We start from the raw sequence: 20,795 nt of genomic DNA on the forward strand, positions 1-20,795 counted from the left end.
TTTAAAATAGTTTTTAAGATGTTTAGCAGTTTAGATTTACTAACAAAACTAATTTTATTTGGTGAGTTAAAATTTATTTTTCTAGTTTCACTTTGTAAGATTTTTTGTATTTATTTAAAAGCTCTTGATAAAGATTGTAAACACAATTGAAAGCTTGACATAAATAATAGTTTACCAATAGCCCCTTTTATTGACTCCAACCCATAAAAAAACATATTTATATATTTTTTCCAAACAAGTCACAGGTATTTTTTTTCTTATATATATATATATATATATATATATATATATATATATATATATATATATATATATATATATATATATATATATATATATATATATTGTGATGATTGGTGTTTAAAGAAAATAATTTATAAATTATATACTAGATAATATTAGATATAAAAAAGTATTCGGTTATTTTAAGAAGTTATATACTAGAGAATGGGCCTGCGTAGCGCAAGCGGTAGGATGCTTGACTCGCAAGCCGGTGGTCCGGGGTTCGAATCCCACCGCCGGCAAGAACATCTAGACATTTTAAAAATGTCTATAGGCCCCAGGTCGACTCAGCCTGAATAAAAATGAGTACCTTGGGTAAAACCAGGGGTAATAATAGACGGTTGAAACGTAGCACTGGCCATGTTACCTTCCTTGTATACCGTAGGCCCTAGATATAGCAGACTACCCTGCTATACTCCCAAAGCCGCGACAGCGGTATAAAACGGGAGACTATTATATATTATATACTAGAGAATTTAATAAAAATTATTTATGTGAGGGCATTTTTAAGAAATTAGCATATAATAATTGTAAAAAGTTGTATTTTAGTAATTATAATGTGGTAGATATATTTAAGTGAGCCATGTGACTAGGCAACCAACTATACATATGTGAGTGACAGACAGATATACTTACTCTCCAAGTGACATTTTAAATAATTAGGAATATAAGTGGGGTTATAATAATAATGTTAGTTTAAAATGTTTAATTTATATATATATTTACTGATTTAAGTGTTTATTCTGATCTGAAAAGCCTAAATGTCAACAAAATTATCATTAACGAATTCTCCAGAATGCAGAATTTGACCTTTGTTTATGTTGGAACATTCTGGAATAATGATTATGTCGGTGGATCGAACAGATACTTTTTTCGAGAACATCCATATAGAAGAAATAGAACTAAATCGAACATGATTTCTTACCAGATGGTTCTGGAACATAAAAAAAGATATAAATACCCGGTGATTTGGTTTCAAGATGGCCAGTTTATTATGAAAGTTAGTAGAAGATAGACTCATTAAGTTAGTGAAGTCAATTGTTCAGAATTTTCAAGATAGTGCAGTCAGAAAAGTTTTAGTAAGAAAGTAGGTCCAGTCCATTCAGTTACAAATAGTCCAATTGTTTAATATAGTGAGTTAAATGAAGATTAAAAATTATGCATATATTTTATTGCACATTTATAATTATACACAAATAATTATTGAAGATTAAAAAAGTATATTAGAAGAATATTGGATGGATATTGGAAGAAATAAAAATTATATTATGATTGGAGATTAGTATAAATCAACTTATACTAATTGGACATTGGTATATTGAAAAGAAGAATAAATATAAATGCTGTTTTGCTGGTTTGCTTGGTGGTTTATAAATGCTGGTGAAGAAAAATATATCTTAAATTGGTAGAAGCTGATAATTGGAAAAAGTAATTTCACAAAAACAAGGATAACCGAAGTACGAAGACATTAAGTGGTGATTAGAATCTATATAGTGGAAAACAGTTCATTTAGGCATTCAGTGAAAGAAAGGTACAAAATTTTGTTAATATAATTTAGTTAGTGTCATAACAATTTCAATTTTGAAGATAGTTTGTTTAAATTTTACATTGTCTATAGAATTTAATTAGTTTTATAAGAATATCAATTTAAAGATAGTTTATTTTAAATTTACATTGGCTAGGTTAGATATATATGTGTGTTTCATAATAGTTATAATAAAGATAATTTAAAAAAGTACTTACAAACTAACTCTTTGAGAACCGCGATAAAAACCCTATATTATTAAAAATACTCATTGCTCATCATTTAAACAAACAATACATCATAACAATTTGGCGCCCACCGCGGGGCTCTCTATTTAAAAGAATTAGTTTGGGAAGATAAGTGCTCTCATATAATTAAATTAATTATCAGTAGAAAGAAAAAATTATAGATTTTATTTTTAATTATATTTGAACAAGTAAAGTCTCAAAATGTCTCAAGGAAAGAAAGGTACAAGAAGCAAAAAGAATGAAGAAGATGTGGAAGTAGAAACACAACCTATACAAGAGGAGAGTTTAGTTCAAGTTCCACAAGATACTGCAGAAATGAATCCAGACAGAGAGGAAAATGTCAATATGGCAGCTTTGATGTCATTAATGATGCAGATGAACAAGACAATGAAAGAGAATTCAAAAGAAATCAAAGAAGACATGAGAAAAATAGAACAAAAAATGGAACAGAATTCAAAAGAAGTCAAAGAAGACATGAAAAAAATGGAACAGAAATTGGAAGAGAATCATAGAAAATTAGAAAAGAAAATAGAAGATAATAATAATAAAATTGTAAAACAAATGGATAAAAAACTTGAAGCTGCAGAGAAAAAAGTAGCAAATGAAATAAAAAGTATACGGAATGACTACAAGAAAAGGATAGACAATGAGAGGACAAGAAGAAGAATTAGTTTGGGAAGATAAGTGCTCTCATATAATTAAATTAATTTTCATTAGAAAGAAAACATTTTATTTTTAATTATATTTGAACAAGTAAAGTCTCAAAATGTCTCAAGGAAAGAAAGGTACAAGAAGCAAAAAAAATGAAGAAGATGTGGAAGTAGAAACACAACCTATACAAGAGGAGAGTTTAGTTCAAGTTCCACAAGATACTGCAGAAATGAATCCAGACAAAGAGGAAAATGTCAATATGGCAGCTTTGATGTCATTAATGATGCAGATGAACAAGACAATGGAAGAGAATTCAAAAGAAATCAAAGAAGACATGAAAAAAATGGAACAGAAAATGGAAGAGGATACGAAAAAAATGGAAGAGAATTCAAAAGAAATCAAAGAAGACATAAAAAAATTGGAAGAGAATTCAAAAGAAGTCAAAGAAGACATGAAAAAAATGGAACAGAAATTGGAAGAGAATTATAGAAAATTAGAAAAGAAAATAGAAGATAATAATAATAAAATTGTAAAACAAATGGATAAAAAACTTGAAGCTGCAGAGAAAAAAGTAGCAAATGAAATAAAAAGTATACGGAATGACTACAAGAAAAGGATAGACAATGAGAGGACAAAAGTAAAGAGGATTATTCAAGATAATAAGATAGATATAGAACAGAAAATAGAGTTTCAGAAATGTAACTTAGAAGTAAAAATTAACGAAGACAGGAGAAACACAGAAGAAAAATTAGACGATATACAACAAAATATCCAAATAAATTGTATTCAAATAAGAAATGTGGAACAGAGAATAGATGATATTTCACAAATGAGAGACATAGGGAGACCTTACTTAAATTTAACAAATGAGACTGGGATTAAATTCTCTGGTAATATAAAAAATTTGCATCCTAGAGTATACATAAATAGTTTAAAACATAAATTAAGATTTGTGAATAATATTAATGATATTAAAGATTATATTAGAATGACATTAAATGACAATGCAGCAACTTGGTTTGCTAGTATTGAGAATGATTTAGATAATTTTCAAACATTTGAAAATAAATTTTTAAATTATTATTGGGGTGAATTAGAGCAAGCCAAGTTTAGAGAAATTCTATATTTTGGAAAGTATAATCACAATTTAAAATCAAATATGGTAGATTATGCATTGAAACTGATAACAGTTGCAAAATATTTAGAACCACCACTTAGAGAGGATGAAACGGTCTTAAATGTATCTAGACATTTTGATGCTGATGTTGTGCAAACAGTAACTGTACAAAATATTCAAACAATAGAGAGTTTTATTAATTTTATTCAAAGAATACAAAGAGGTAATATGACAAGTAATAATAATAACAACAGAAAAAACAATAATAACTTTCAATATAATAAAAATGATAATCAACAATATAGACAATCATATAATAATTATAGATATGGTGATAGTTTACAAAATTTTAATAATAATAACAGTAATCAAAATAGACAGAACTTTAATAACAATACTAGTTATAATAGACAAAATTTTAATAACAATACTAATTATAATAGACAAGATTTTAACAATAGAAGAAATACAGAGCGGCCTAACTATAACAGACAGGTAAATTGTGTACGAAGGAATAGAAGCTGCGAAGACAGGGAACGAAATAGTACAAGGCAAGAAAATGTGAGTAGAAGTCATAGTAGGGAAAGACATAGGACATCAGATCCAAGTGGTCAGATACAATCTGACAATTCTAATAATCAAAATTTTGTTCAGTAAACTTTCTGAATTACAAGTTAGGCCATTGCTATTATGAAAAACCTTCTGAATTTATTTCTTTAGATGAAGATAAAATTATTGAATCTATTAATTTAATTTATATAAATGCTTTGGCCAAAAATAAAATGATTAAAATTATAATAGATACTGGTTCAGAAAGTACTTTAGTTTCGGAGAATTTTATTTTTAATACATTAAAACTATCAGATATAATAAAGATTCCAAAAATTAAAATTGTTGGTGCAAATAATAAGAAGTTGGGTGAAATTGATAAACTAGCCAATTTTAAAATTAATATTCTTAATAAAGAAATTAATATGCAAGGATTTATTGTCAAGGATTTATGTGTTGATATATTAATGGAAAATGATGAATTGGAAAAGAAGAAAGTAAAGATAGATTTTGAAGAAAAAATGGTAACTTTGGAAGGGCAAATAATTAAATTTATGCAGAAAGATGAGGTGGAAGAAGGAATAAGAGTTGATAGGATATTATTAAAAGAAAATAATGATATTTATGAAGAAGAAATGTATTTTGATGATAGGGATATGTCCCAAAAGAATGTGAAGAATAATTATTGTAGTGAATATTTAAGGAATGGAAATTTTAAGCAGATGGATGCCTACGAGGTGGAGTGCGTAAAAATGGAAACAAGGAATAATGAGTACATAATGAAGAATAATTTTATTTGTAAAGAAGAAGATGTGATAAAAGTTAATTGCCCTGAAGAATATAAATCAATAGTCGTTTCCATATTGGAGCAACACAAGGGACTTGTCAATAAAGAAAATAGAATTGCACAAAATTATATCCATAGTATAAAAGTTAAAGAAGAAAAAGATTTTAAAACAAAATCATACCCAATACCATATAAATACAGAGAAGAAGTAAACAGAACGATTAATAATATGTTAGAAGATGGAATAATAGGAAGAATTACAGGAATGTCATTTTTCACTAAAATTGATATACAGCATAGTTTCTGGTTAATACCTCTAGAAAGAAAAAGTAGACAGTATACAGGATTTCAGATAGATGGAGTAGTATATCAATTCAAAGTAGTACCATTTGGACTTCAATCATCTTGCAGTGTTCTATGTAGATGTCTTCATGATATTTTGGATCAATATGAACATTTTGTAATTCACTACATTGGTGATATATTAATTGTTTCTAAAACGGCTGAAGATCATGAGAAACACCTAAAAATTATAATAAACAGATTAGATAAAGTTGGACTTAAAATAAATCAAGAAAAATGTACATTTTTTCAAAAAGAAGTAATATACTATAAACTTAACACTAATTATAAAAACACTAACAGCTTACTGATATATCCATTTTATTCAATAGACTTGATTTGTTAAATAGATGGTAGATTTCATTATTTTGAATCAATTTGACATCATACTTGTTGTCTTGTACATATGGAAATTATTTTGTACCCTAAAAATCATAATTTGGGGTTAGATACTAAATAGATTCTATAAATAATTTGCTAAAAATGTCTTTCTAATATAATAAAGTGTTAAACTTACCAATTCATATGGATGAAAGCCTGTTGAATGGAAATAATTCATAGGTTTTGTCTATAAATAAACATAACACAATAATATATGATTATGTTTATTTTCTCATATAATAGCCTCCATTGCTTTATTTGACATGACAGTTTGACATAGACAGCGAACAGGGATGTATTTAATAGTACACATTTTAAATAAAAAAAAAAATTGATTTATTAAATTTAATAAGGTATGAGAAAATTAATATTTAAAAAAATAATAAGTAAATTATTTATTTTAAATATTATTTTGGGGTATTGTGATGATTGGTGTTTAAAGAAAATAATTTATAAATTATATACTAGATAATATTAGATATAAAAAAGTATTTGGTTATTTTAAGAAGTTATATACTAGAGAATTTAATAAAAATTATTTATGTGAGGGCATTTTTAAGAAATTAGCATATAATAATTGTAAAAAGTTGTATTTTAGTAATTATAATGTGGTAGATATATTTAAGTGAGCCATGTGACTAGGCAACCAACTATACATATGTGAGTGACAGACAGATATACTTACTCTCCAAGTGACATTTTAAATAATTAGGAATATAAGTGGGGTTATAATAATAATGTTAGTTTAAAATGTTTAATTTATATATATATTTACTGATTTAAGTGTTTATTCTGATCTGAAAAGCCTAAATGTCAACAAAATTATCATTAACGAATTCTCCAGAATGCAGAATTTGACCTTTGTTTATGTTGGAACATTCTGGAATAATGATTATGTCGGTGGATCGAACAGATACTTTTTTCGAGAACATCCATATAGAAGAAATAGAACTAAATCGAACATGATTTCTTACCAGATGGTTCTGGAACATAAAAAAAGATATAAATACCCGGTGATTTGGTTTCAAGATGGCCAGTTTATTATGAAAGTTAGTAGAAGATAGACTCATTAAGTTAGTGAAGTCAATTGTTCAGAATTTTCAAGATAGTGCAGTCAGAAAAGTTTTAGTAAGAAAGTAGGTCCAGTCCATTCAGTTACAAATAGTCCAATTGTTTAATATAGTGAGTTAAATGAAGATTAAAAATTATGCATATATTTTATTGCACATTTATAATTATACACAAATAATTATTGAAGATTAAAAAAGTATATTAGAAGAATATTGGATGGATATTGGAAGAAATAAAAATTATATTATGATTGGAGATTAGTATAAATCAACTTATACTAATTGGACATTGGTATATTGAAAAGAAGAATAAATATAAATGCTGTTTTGCTGGTTTGCTTGGTGGTTTATAAATGCTGGTGAAGAAAAATATATCTTAAATTGGTAGAAGCTGATAATTGGAAAAGTAATTTCACAAAAACAAGGATAACCGAAGTACGAAGACATTAAGTGGTGATTAGAATCTATATAGTGGAAAACAGTTCATTTAGGCATTCAGTGAAAGAAAGGTACAAAATTTTGTTAATATAATTTAGTTAGTGTCATAACAATTTCAATTTTGAAGATAGTTTGTTTAAATTTTACATTGTCTATAGAATTTAATTAGTTTTATAAGAATATCAATTTAAAGATAGTTTATTTTAAATTTACATTGGCTAGGTTAGATATATATGTGTGTTTCATAATAGTTATAATAAAGATAATTTAAAAAGTACTTACAAACTAACTCTTTGAGAACCGCGATAAAAACCCTATATTATTAAAATACTCATTGCTCATCATTTAAACAAACAATACATCATAACAATTTGGCGCCCACCGCGGGGCTCTCTATTTAAAAGAATTAGTTTGGGAAGATAAGTGCTCTCATATAATTAAATTACATTATCAGTAGAAAGAAAAAATTATAGATTTTATTTTTAATTATATTTGAACAAGTAAAGTCTCAAAATGTCTCAAGGAAAGAAAGGTACAAGAAGCAAAAAGAATGAAGAAGATGTGGAAGTAGAAACACAACCTATACAAGAGGAGAGTTTAGTTCAAGTTCCACAAGATACTGCAGAAATGAATCCAGACAGAGAGGAAAACGTCAATATGGCAGCTTTGATGTCATTAATGATGCAGATGAACAAGACAATGAAAGAGAATTCAAAAGAAATCAAAGAAGACATGAGAAAAATAGAACAAAAATGGAACAGAATTCAAAAGAGAGTCAAAGAAGACATGAAAAAAATGGAACAGAAATTGGAAGAGAATCATAGAAAATTAGAAAAGAAAATAGAAGATAATAATAATAAAATTGTAAAACAAATGGATAAAAAAACTTGAAGCTGCAGAGAAAAAAGTAGCAAATGAAATAAAAAGTATACGGAATGACTACAAGAAAAGGATAGACAATGAGAGGACAAGAAGTAAAGAGGATTATTTAAGATAATAAGATAGATATAGAACAGAAAATAGAGTTGCAGAAATGTAACTTAGAAGTAAAAATTAACGAAGACAGGAGAAACGCAGAAGAAAAATTAGAGGATATACAACAAAATATCCAAATAAATAGTAATCAAATAAGAAATGTGGAACAGAGAATAGATGATATTTCACAAATGAGAGACATAGGGAGACCTTACTTAAATTTAACAAATGAGACTGGGATTAAATTCTCTGGTAATATCAAAAATTTGCATCCTAGAGTATACATAAATAGTTTAAAACATAAATTAAGATTTGTGAATAATATTAATGATATTAAAGATTATATTAGAATGACATTAAATGACAATGCAGCAACTTGGTTTGCTAGTATTGAAAATGATTTAGATAATTTTCAAACATTTGAAAATAAATTTTTAAATTATTATTGGGGTGAACTAGAGCAAGCTAAGTTTAGAGAAATTCTATATTTTGGAAAGTATAATCAAAATTTAAAATCAAATATGGTAGATTATGCATTGAAACTGATAACAGTTGCAAAATATTTAGAACCACCGCTTAGAGAGGATGAAACGGTCTTAAATGTATCTAGACATTTTGATGCTGATGTTGTGCAAACAGTAACTGTACAAAATATTCAAACAATAGAGAGTTTAAAATTGTTGGTGCATATAATAAGAAGTTGGGTGAAATTGATAAACTAGCCAATTTTAATAATAAAGATAATTTAAAAAAGTACTTACAAACTAATTCTTTGAGAACCGCGATAAAAACCCTATATTATTAAAAATACTCATTGCTCATCATTCAAACAAACAATACATCATAACAATATATATATATATATATATATATATATAGATATATATATATATATATATATATATATATATATATATATATATATATATATATATATATATATATATATATACAAACGTACGGGTGCACATAAAAGTGCACCCGTAAGTGAATGGGATGTTTTCGGTCAATTTGGAGATAAAAAACACAAGAGTTGTGCTACTTTATCTATTTATTGAAGACGTTTCGCATACTGTTCATTGAGCATTATCAGTTCATCTAAAAGAGTGTTATTAGCGATACATCTAATATGAAAAACAATTAAGTAAATGATCTTACCTTTAAAAGATCTGTAGCATTAAAATGTTATTAATGTGAAGAAACATCAAAAATTAATCTAATAAATACATCAGCAAAAACACAGAAACACAGAACGTCGGAAGATTCCCAATTTAAGTAATTTTATATTAATTTTTTTAATTTAACTTTTGAAAACATTGATTGATTATAAAATCTATCAAAAAATGTAATTTCAATTACATTTAATTAATAAAAATCTATCAATTTTGAAATGTTATATTAACAACGACACGGTCTAACTTATTAGACACTCTTTTAGATGAACTGATGATGCTCATTGAACAGTGGGCGAAACGTCTTCAATAAATACATAAAGTAGCACAACTCTTGTCTTTTTTATCTCCAAATTGACCGAAAACATCCCATTCACTTACGAGTGCACTTTTTTTTATATTAAATTAAACAGTCATATTCCTTAAAGACGTCTTCATATATATATATATATATATATATATATATATATATATATATATATATATAACATATATATATATATATACATATATATATATATATATATATATATATATATATATATATATATATATATATATATATATTTGATTTGAAATTTCCGCGAGAGCTATATGTGGTTTCAGTTGTTTTCCGGGTTTGACTCCGTGTTAAGTAGTTTTGTATTTTTGAAAATCCATTATTTTGGCGACGTTTTGGCAAGGTCACACTTGCCATTGTCAAGTCAGATTAGTTCTGCGTCTTCTTAATGTTTCAGGAGAACTGATCAGTTCTCCTTAAACAATTAACAATTATTTTTAATATGATTCAAATATGCATGCAGTTTATTATGGGAAAATATTTTTTGGGTTTCTTGTATACAGTGAGCGTCTTCTGAGTTAAATTTATTTGGTATGTCTAATAATTAATAAATTGAAATTTTCGGCATAGTAAATAGCAGCAATTATTTAAGTAACAACTTTAGCTGTAGGTAATGAAACATAACATATTTTTGTTCTACGTCCGTAGTTTCATCTAACGATATCCAGATACTTTTGTTTTTTGCTTTTTTGTCTCAGTTCATTTAGTATAGAACCATATAAATTGTTAGCATCGATAAAAGCTTTGGGCAAATCTTCATTAAATTTTAAACTCCTGATGAAAGCGATGTGGTTATTAAAACTTGTTTTTGACTAGATTTCTATGCTTTAAATGTTTATGCATTGCAGTTGCGAAATGTTGTGTTACTTGGAACTTTCTGCGGGACTTCGCAGGAACTTCACAATATTTGCAAAACAGTACATTTCCATCCGTACTAAAATCTGGAAAATCTTTCGCAAATCGCGTTAATACTGCCCTCACTTCGTTTAGGTTTTTTAAGCATCTTGAATTAAATATGACAACTAAAGTTGATTCATTCCCACTTATACAGGGTGTCCAGAAACACTCCTGACAAACGCAGACCATAGATTTCTCAGATAATTTTAAGCCAATTTAACCCAATTCAATTAGTCCGAAAATACTTCCTAAGAGAGCTAGTGCTCTTTGAAGATGGCGCCTTGTAATTAGTTTTTTTTTTAAATAACTTTAGAACCCTTCTAAATAGAAAAACAAAAACTGGTACAATTATTTATAATCTAGAGATAAATCGATTCCATCAATTGTAAATTTGTTGTACCGGTCATAGGCGTCCGTTTTGGGTAGGTCAACAGTTATTTTAACGCACAACTTTTTTGTCTTTAACTATTAAGCATTAGTAATACCATATTAATAAATTTTCTAATATTTTAGTACTAAAAGGTACTCTTACTTTTAGTCTGTAGGATACACCATTTTCTAGAAAAATCGGTTTGAAAATATTTCGTTTTTTAGTCATGAAAGGTATATTAATAGGTACTTTAATTTTATAAATTATCTTTTGTTTATTAAATGCAGCACACAACTCGTAAACAAAGCAAAAAATCAAATTATAACAAAATTTTATTTAAACATCTTTAACAACAAAGTATTTATTACGATGAAATGAAACTATCACAGTATCAAAGGTAGATAGTTACAAAAGTTGCTCAATGTGATGACGATTAGTTTCTATGCATAAATTTGCCACTTGCTGGCCAAGCAACTAGACCACCTCTTTCAATTCAGTGGTCTTCGTAGTTATTATCAAGTTTCGTATATTCCTGCTAAAGTATACCGGACAGCCGTCATATAAAAACCATAAGTTTTACCGAATATTTAAAGACACATTATCTAAAAAATCATGTAAATTTTGTAGGAAATGCAAGTAATCATCACTTAAACGAGCAGCCAGTTCAACAGCTTCAAGTAGAATATCGTCAACTACTCCTATTGAGATGTTTATGCTAAACCTATGCCGATGCTTAAATTCTTGAACAACGTAAGGATTGTCACCAACGTACGAATAATAATGTGCATATGTAAATAAAATTTTTTATTTTGTGAGAATGTGGCTTCGTCGCAAAAAAATGTATTTTAAAAATCTTCATTTTGATTTTTCTGATTTTGTAACCATGTAGCGAATTGTTCACGAGCAGGAAAATTTAACTTCCATTAAAATTTTTTATTGTGATTATGTCGCCCTGTTTCATTATTTTTTGGAGTTGTGTTTGAATGCCACAATTTAAAAAACTTAAAGGAAAAACTTGGCTAACTGATAACAATTTGACAATGAAAAACTTAGATTATACTTCTGATAGTTTTTGACAGTTCAAAGCCATCTAATGCAAAACATATTAATTTAACTTTCATGACAAAAAACCGAAAAAGTTTGAAACCGATTTTTCTAGAGAAAACAGTGTTTCATACCGACTTAAAGTAAGAGAACCTTTTAGTAGTAGAATAGTTGAGAATATAATAATTAAGTTTTAAAATAACCGTTGTCCTACCCAAAACGAATGTCTATGACCGGTACTTGCAATTCGCAATTGATGAAATCGATTCAACTCTAAAGGATAAATAATCGTAAGTTTCCGTTTTTCTTAATAAAAGCCTTCTGGAGGTATTTAATGAAAACTAATTACACGCCGCCATCTTTAATGAGCTTTAGCTCTCTTACAAAGCATAGCAAGCTACCTTACAAGTTTACTTGCCATAGTATCCTATTAAAATTCATCTTACAAAATGAATCTTGTTCGCTAGTATACACCTTACTACGAAATATATACATACTTACATTTATACATACAAGATAACAAATGCATGTATTGTTTAAGACATAAAGATATTATTCTTGATTAATTCATAAAATAAGTAATACATCAATGCAATGCTCTGAACTCTTTTCTTGTGGCTATTATAAGTTAGATATTGTATTTATATGAGATTAATCCACAATTGATTGTAATGATAATTGCATTTTCAACTGAAAAAATTTAACGTTTTAATTTCCACTGCGAAAATCGTTCTAAAAAAAGATTATTTAAGAATTTTGTAAAAGAGTGTATAATCGTCAAAGTTGTTGACGTGGTTATGTCATTTCACAAAATTGAAAGTTGACTACTTGGCCGCTGTGTTATAGGCAACAGGCATGCTTTGGCTGAAAAGATATGAAGGTGGATTTTTGCCCTATGGAATTTCAAATTCTGATTAGGTTTCATTATTAATATGTACTGAAAGCGTTTGAGTGTATATGAAAGTGTTCGTGTATAATATTATATACTATGTTGTATGGTGCATATGTATTGTGTATAATTAAAAACGATGTGTCTCAGCGTTTGTTGTCCGCTATTACTGGTATATTCTTGTTGTTGGCTTCTTCTTTCAGCATTGGAAACCAAAACCTGCTTTATTTTAATGATGGGTTTGCTGATGGGATTTTTCTTCGTTGAGTAGCATGAGGGCTACTTCTTTGATTTTTCTCTTTTTGATGTCTGTTTCTTTAATTATTATAAATGCATTTTTTTATTTTTCTCTGTGTTTATTCTCCCAGGCATGTTTGCTTATCTGTTATTTGTCGAGGTCTCTGTTTTTGATGTATGTTTCATGCTCGTTTATCCTGACACTTAGTGGGGTTGCGTTTTTCTCCACATAGAGAGATTTGAGTGTGTTAGTTGTTTAAAATGTTACTGTAATGTACTTGTTTCTTATCCTTTTTAATTTTTCTGATAAGAGTTTTACATATGGTATTTTTTCATCTTTAAGTCCCTTCTTGTGTTTCTGGATTGCTTGTTGTGTTTTGTTGTTTTCTTTCTCCTATCTTGTGGAATTCCTTGATGATAAATAACAATGGGTAGCATTTTTTGTTAAAACCTTTGTTAGCTTTTTTTTTCTTCTTGAAATGACTTTTCACTAGAGCAGGTGTTTTGGGCTCCATATACTGATTTGATAATTTGTTTTTTGATGTTTTCCTTTGTATTTAAGTGGTAATTTAAATATATGTTGGTGTTTGTTCGTTTTTTGTAAACTTTGGTTACATATCCTGTATTACATTTTATGATTATCAAATCCAGAAAAGGAAGTGTATTATTGTTTTCTTTTTCCACGGTGAATTTTATTGATTTTTCTTTATTGTTGATGTTTATCAGAGATATATACATATCTCCACCATACTATGGGATGTTTGTCTTGTTTGTGTAAAATGTTTTGATCGAAATTCTCCATGAATATATCTGCTAATATTGGAGATAAGGATGAGCCCATGGCTAATCCTTAATTTGGCTTATAGAAATTATTATTAAGTTGAAGATAAGTATTGTCTGTGTAAAGTGTTAGTAGCTTCATGACAGCTAATATATTCAGTTTGGATTTTGTGCTCAATATATTGTGATTACCCAATTTAACTTTTGTTATGGGTAGCACCCAACACCTTAGGGTAGAAGGGTTTTTGATTATATATATATATATATATATATATATATATATATATATATATATATATATATATATATATATATATATATATATTTTGAACGTTTTCTCCAATGGCACATTGGTGAAAAGGCTGGTGATATCAAAATTAACCAGCATATTGTTGTAATTATAATATATTTCTGCTAGTTTTTGTAATAATAATTATAAGTTTTTATTGTACGTTTTATTGTCTGATAGAGGTTATATTTTGTCTAGAATGAACTAAGTATGCTGCAAGGATAGTCCAAGCTGTTGCAAATTGGTCTGAGCGGTAAATTTTCTTTAGGTATTTTTGGGACTCCATATAGATGTGGTGACATACTGTATAGTGTGGTGTTAATGTTTTTCTTTGGCAGTCTGTCAGGTGTTCTGTGAATTTGTGCAGTGTTTTACATACATATTTTGTTTTCCAGTGATTAAATTGGATTCTTTGTTAGTTCGTGTATGGTCCATCTGTGACCAATTCTTGAATTTCCTGATATTGTTCCTTACTAATGGTTGCTTTTGATTTAGTACTTTTCTCCAATTTCGTTTTTTGAACAATTATTCATTTTCTTGTGTTCGAATTACTTGATAGACTTTTTCAACAGCACTAATTATACCCAATATTAAAACTGATGGGCGTGTGACATCATAATTCAGACCTTTTGATAGGATCAGAGGTTGATCAGAGGCATTTAACTGTGTTGTGGATAGATTAAAAAATGTTCTGCTGTGTATATTCTGTCTTATTAGGTTGTTATATTTGTTGTTACTAATATTTTCTAACAGGCTGTTAAATTTATTAATGTTTTTAATTTTTTGTCTGTTGTGTATGTGTTAATGTATACTATGTGTGTACAATGTGGTATTCTATCTTAATCAGACTTTGATGTTTTATAATAAAGAGAGTTTTCAACACTTACAAGTTCCCGAAAATAAATTAAACTTGTGGTATTAAATTCTCTCCCTTATTATGGCTAAATTGGCTCTGTGTAAAAATCTGTCCAATCTTTTACTTAAAAAGGATAGCTTTAGCTACATGCCCATCTTAGGAATTGGATGATATTCTAAGCCTGGGCCAAGTTGAGTCTAACCTTCTAAAATCTTTGATAACACAGGGCCCATACTTGTTGTTTAATGAGGTTCTGAAGCTGTTTTCTTGTGGCAAGAATTTTTTAACAAAATTAATAAATAATCGTTTTTGAGAACGATTTCTAGAGTGGAAATCTCAACAACAAATTTTTTCAGTACAAAATATTATTATTATTCAGTTGTGGCTTGATTCCATATAAATACAATATTTAACATAAATGCAATGTTTCAAATACATGATAACTTCAACAGCGTCGATGCATATACGCCGGAAAAAATATTATCTTGAAAAGCTAGAATATTAAACTTGGTTATCTTTTATTTACGTCATAAATTGAACTCTTAATTTTTTTAAATTGTTTAGTAAGAGCATAACAATTTCGTAATAAGTAAAATCCATGTTTTCATTAATAAATAAACCGTCCAGCAACAGGAAAACTCCTGATATCTTTATACATATTTAATAAACAGATATCTATTGTGTGCTGTCGGCTGTTATGAAGGGAACAAAAGTGGACACAACAATAGCAGAAATTGAACAGAGTGCCCATTAAATAAACAACAGGTTATTATAAATCGATTTATATAAGTTGTAGATAGTGGCACGGAATTTGGTGATTAGGAAATTTAAGGAAATTTGTTAAATATGAACAATCAGTTACCACTATTTTTTATTTGATGATTTTTATAGAAAATTAATAAAATAATTATTTTAAATTTACAAAGAAAAATGTATAACAATGCATTTTTTTCATTATTTTACTTTTATATTTCCATAGGCTTTATTCGTTTTTTTTTTTCGTTCGTTCTAATATTTCACGATGTTAAAATAATCGTATTATAATATTGTGAGCAAGGAATCAAGTCTACATAATTTTCACTGATCTACAAAATGTCTACGATATAGTCCCAATAACTAAATTTTTGGAAATACTTTATGACATCAATATGGGTCATATACTTATAAAGGCACTGCAAAACCTATATAATAAATCTCAGTCTTAAGTTAAAATAAGCAACTCCATACTACCTGGAATTTCTGTTAAAAAAGAGCTACGTCAAGGATGCTATGTCTAGTCCCAAACACTCTATATTAGGAATTGGCAACTAATTATGGGTGGGGTCCAGACATATTTTAAATAAGGTTTGGGGAGATCCACACATTAAATTTGATTCACTTGACGGTGGCGTATCACGAAGTTCTGCCAAAAGCACTCGTATAGTTTGCTAGCTCCTTTTAATTTTCACTCACAATACAATATGAAATACAACAAACAGGTATTTTTAACATCAAGGTGTACATTTTTAAAATCAATGTAAAAAATTACACTTGTGTTCTTGAGCCCGTTTTTTAAAGAAAGGTTTACGCTGGGAGCAGCTAATGGGAATAGGTGAGCGTCTCTCAATCTTGATCCATATTTATTCTTAAAAAAATTCATTTTTAAAAACGAAGTTTTACAAAGAAATGGAATTTCTCTGGAATATGTTTACTCCAAAATCCTTGGGTGGATGCAGTTTCATGCATTTGCAAGAAAATGTCTTTCTGTAAGCCTATAATCTCCATTTGGAGCAAGGGCATTAAAAAGGGGATTCAATTTGCAGCAACATTACTCAATTCTCCTGCTAGGGGAAATGCAAAAGCGCTTTTAAGAATACCGACAACCTTTCTACCTTTGCAAAGTCTTCAAATCTTCTTGCGACTTCCTTTTTAAAACTTTTAATGAAATCTAAAAATATGGAAACGTCTACTAATTCTGATTCAGAATTATTTTTGTGTTCAAGAATTGTTTTTAAAGTGAATTAGTTCTTGACTTGCAATATCTTTTTCATAACGGGTATTATCAGATCACCAATTAATTTCTTATTTTTTTATAGTTTGGTATTGAGCACATTTAAGTGTTGCAAAATGTCTTCATCTCATATTAGGTTTTCAAAATGGGTATTCAAGTTTTTTAAGAACGTAGTTATTTCTAGTTTTATTTATCAAAAACGTTTAATCACTTGACCTTTAGTTAGTCAACCAACATTGTAGCTAGAATGCGTTAAATTACACTCAGATAGAAAAAGTGCCTATGCTGAAGAGCAGAACGACATCTCATACAATTAATCAACTTGATCAAATGCTTTCCTAAATATTTTAATATCATAAAATATTTTATTAAGTGCTATGGCGTAGCAAGGCGTGTTTCAAAGAAGTTCGAGTGTACACCTTATATTGTTTGCAGCCAATATTTCGGTTCTTATTGTATTGCTTTCTGTCGACAATTGAATACCTTGAATTGCGGCAACACTTTCAGAACATGGTCTGGACATCATAGTAACTGACAAGGAATGTATAAAATGTATAATAAGAAAGTAAGCCGAAAAATACTCGAAATTGGCACTACTTAACACCAAAAAAAAATTCAGCATTGAGACAGACACTGCAAAATTTATACTAGAAAAAACAAGGAGATAGGGACTGGCGATGAATACAAATGTCAATACAAGATATGTTATTAAACCTGCAGTGAAGCCAATTGTGTCTTAGATAAAAAGATAAAAATTTACCTAAAATATCTTTTTTGGTAAATGTTTTTACAATTTATTAAATCAATTTTCTACATGAAATCGAGTACGCTATGATCTAATTGCCCACTTTTGTGGATTTTGATTACAGCTTTATAGCAACATCATTTTTTTCGTATGGTGAGTAAGATAAACATAATTTTAATTTCTGCAGTTGTTCTTATATGTTGTATGTGTTGAAAGTGTTTTTATTTAAATTATAAAACGGACACTGGACAGTTAAGTAACATATATTGTAACATATTGAACAAAATTTATAAATATTCAAAATAGCCAACATTCATCTCAATAACAACTAACCTTAATAATTCATCAAAGAAATATCATTCTTCTAACGTTTCTTTTATTGTTATTTTTATTTTTACATTTGAAATAATTTTAATTTTTTATCGTATAGCTGTAACGAAAGTGCTTAAGACAATTTAATCTTGACATTCAATATTTCAAATACTTCAATTTCAGTTTTTATTTGCGAAATCTTTTAAATTCTGTGAGTGTTAAAATGTATTTGTACGCCATTTTTTGTAATGTTCAAATTGTTTTAGTTTACTCCTGAGGAAGCTATTAAATAAATGGCGAAATATTGAGTATCTCAGAAAAAAGAAAGATTTTCTTACAGACCACTTTACCCGATAATTCGAACGTATTTATAAATTATTTTTTGGTCTAAATAATCACTTCTAATATATATATATATATATATATATATATATATATATATATATATATATATATATATATATATATATATATATATATATATATATATATATATATATATATATATATATATATATATATATATATATATATATATATTGGAGTGGCGTTCGAGATAGTTTTTTTTAAACAAATTTTAAAGATTTCTCAAACGTTCAAAAATTTTCATTTTCTGCCAAAAATTTTGTAAAAAATACTAATTTTTGATATAGAACAACATAGTATTTTTATTTTTGAAATATCGCAAGGGGCATTTTTTGCTATCTTAACCGGCTAGAAAAAGAAGAATGAGTACCAGCAGAAAATAAAAGTAATATTAAATGAAAGAGGAGAACAAAACAACATTGAAGAAGAATGGAATATCATTAAAACGACAATTACAAATATGGCAAAGGAAACATTAGGTTAAACCTCAAGCCAAAGAAACGAGGAATGGTTTGACCAAGATTGCCAACAAGTAATAAATAGCAAACATATAGCTAGACAGAAATGTCTACAAAGGGATTCCCGATCGAATAGAAAGGCATATGAAGAACTCAGAGAAGATGCAAAGAAAATATGCAGAAGGAAAAAGAGAGAAATGTTGAATGGAAAAATACAACAAACGGCTGTATTAATACAAGATCTATGCAAATATGCGCATATGCGGATGATGTTGCCATAATAAGCCGCAACAAAAGGGTATTGAGCGAAAAAGGTATAGAACTGAAACGAGAAGCTGCTACGTTTGGTCTATATATAAATGAAAGCAAAACAAAATATATGGAGTGCACAAAATCGAATGAACATGAGAATCTGAAGGTAGACAACCATACCTACAAATATGCCTCCACTTTTCCCTACCTAGGCTCAATAATAAATGACAACAACAAGACTTAATGAAAAGTAAGTTACTGAATCGTGAGTCTAAGCTGAGAATCTACAAAACAGTAATTAGACCAGTGGTCACATATGGATGTGAAACGTGGACCCTTTCAACCACTGATGAAAATCAACTGAGAATATTTGAGCGCAAAATACTAAGGAAGATATTTGGACCAACCCAATGCAGCGATAGTTCGTGGAGAATTAAAATGAACCATGAGCTGGATGAACTAATGCAGAGCGCACATATTGTCAGATTTGTAAAATCACAAAGACTAAACTGGCTTGGTCACCTAGAAAGAATGCCAGATAATCGAGCTGTAAAAGTAGTCCAGAGATGGAAGCCCCAAGGAAACAGAACAAGAGGAAGGCCCCGTAAAAGATGGATAGACGACGTAGAGAGGGATCTTAAAACCATGAACATCAGGCAATGGCGAATGAAAGTATCCGACAGGGCAGAATGGAAGAACATTGTTAAGCAGGCCAAGACTTACAAAGGGTTGTAGCGCCATTAGAAGAAGAAGAAGAACCGGCTAGACCCTTTCAATAGAAGACTTAAGAATTTGAATATAAGCTTGTAATGTGTAAATCAGATACTAAATACGAGAAAATATTTGCAGTGCAGCGTCGTTTGTTTTATGTTTACTGTATGTACAGCGATATTAGTAACTGTCTTTTAATTATATTGAACTAAATTTCTTATTTATTTTAAAATTATATCTGAAATTTTAGGAAACCTCTGAATTTGTATTAAGAATAAGAAACGTTAGCCATAGACGACGACTATATTTTAACGAATAGTCCTCCCCTTACAGCATTTGCTAAAATTGCCAGAAACAATTCAAATTAAATATAATAAACCACCGTACAGGCCAGTAGGTAAGGGGATTTTGATATTATCTTAGACATTCAATAATTATATGTTGGTGTTCTGCTTTTGATATTCTTTTTTGTTTTTATCAACATATTTTTCGCCGGTTTTTTCCAATTTTTATTATCTAATCATCTATAGGTTTAAAAAATATATAATTTAATGAACACCACATTAATGAGTTTAGTCTGTATTTGTAACACAATTATTTGACGTTAATCGCTTTATATATATATATATATATATATATATATATATATATATATATAAGCAATACATTATGATATTGGAGAACAAATCAGTCAAACCCCATACTCTGAATCAGAATCAATA

At 28.3% G+C, this 20,795-nt stretch overlaps 1 long non-coding RNA gene across 1 annotated transcript in view; it reads left to right on the forward strand.

The window, feature by feature from the left end:
* Positions 1–20,394, forward strand: part of LOC140433354 (uncharacterized) — an 87,418-nt gene extending 67,024 nt beyond the window's left edge. Inside the window, exon 3 of the long non-coding RNA XR_011949930.1 lies at positions 20,324–20,394. This is a non-coding gene — a long non-coding RNA (uncharacterized lncRNA). The remainder of the gene's footprint in view (positions 1–20,323) is intronic.
* Positions 20,395–20,795: the final 401 nt, after the last annotated feature.

Source organism: Diabrotica undecimpunctata, chromosome 2, assembly GCF_040954645.1.
Source record: "Diabrotica undecimpunctata isolate CICGRU chromosome 2, icDiaUnde3, whole genome shotgun sequence".
Lineage (NCBI taxonomy): Eukaryota > Metazoa > Arthropoda > Insecta > Coleoptera > Chrysomelidae > Diabrotica > Diabrotica undecimpunctata.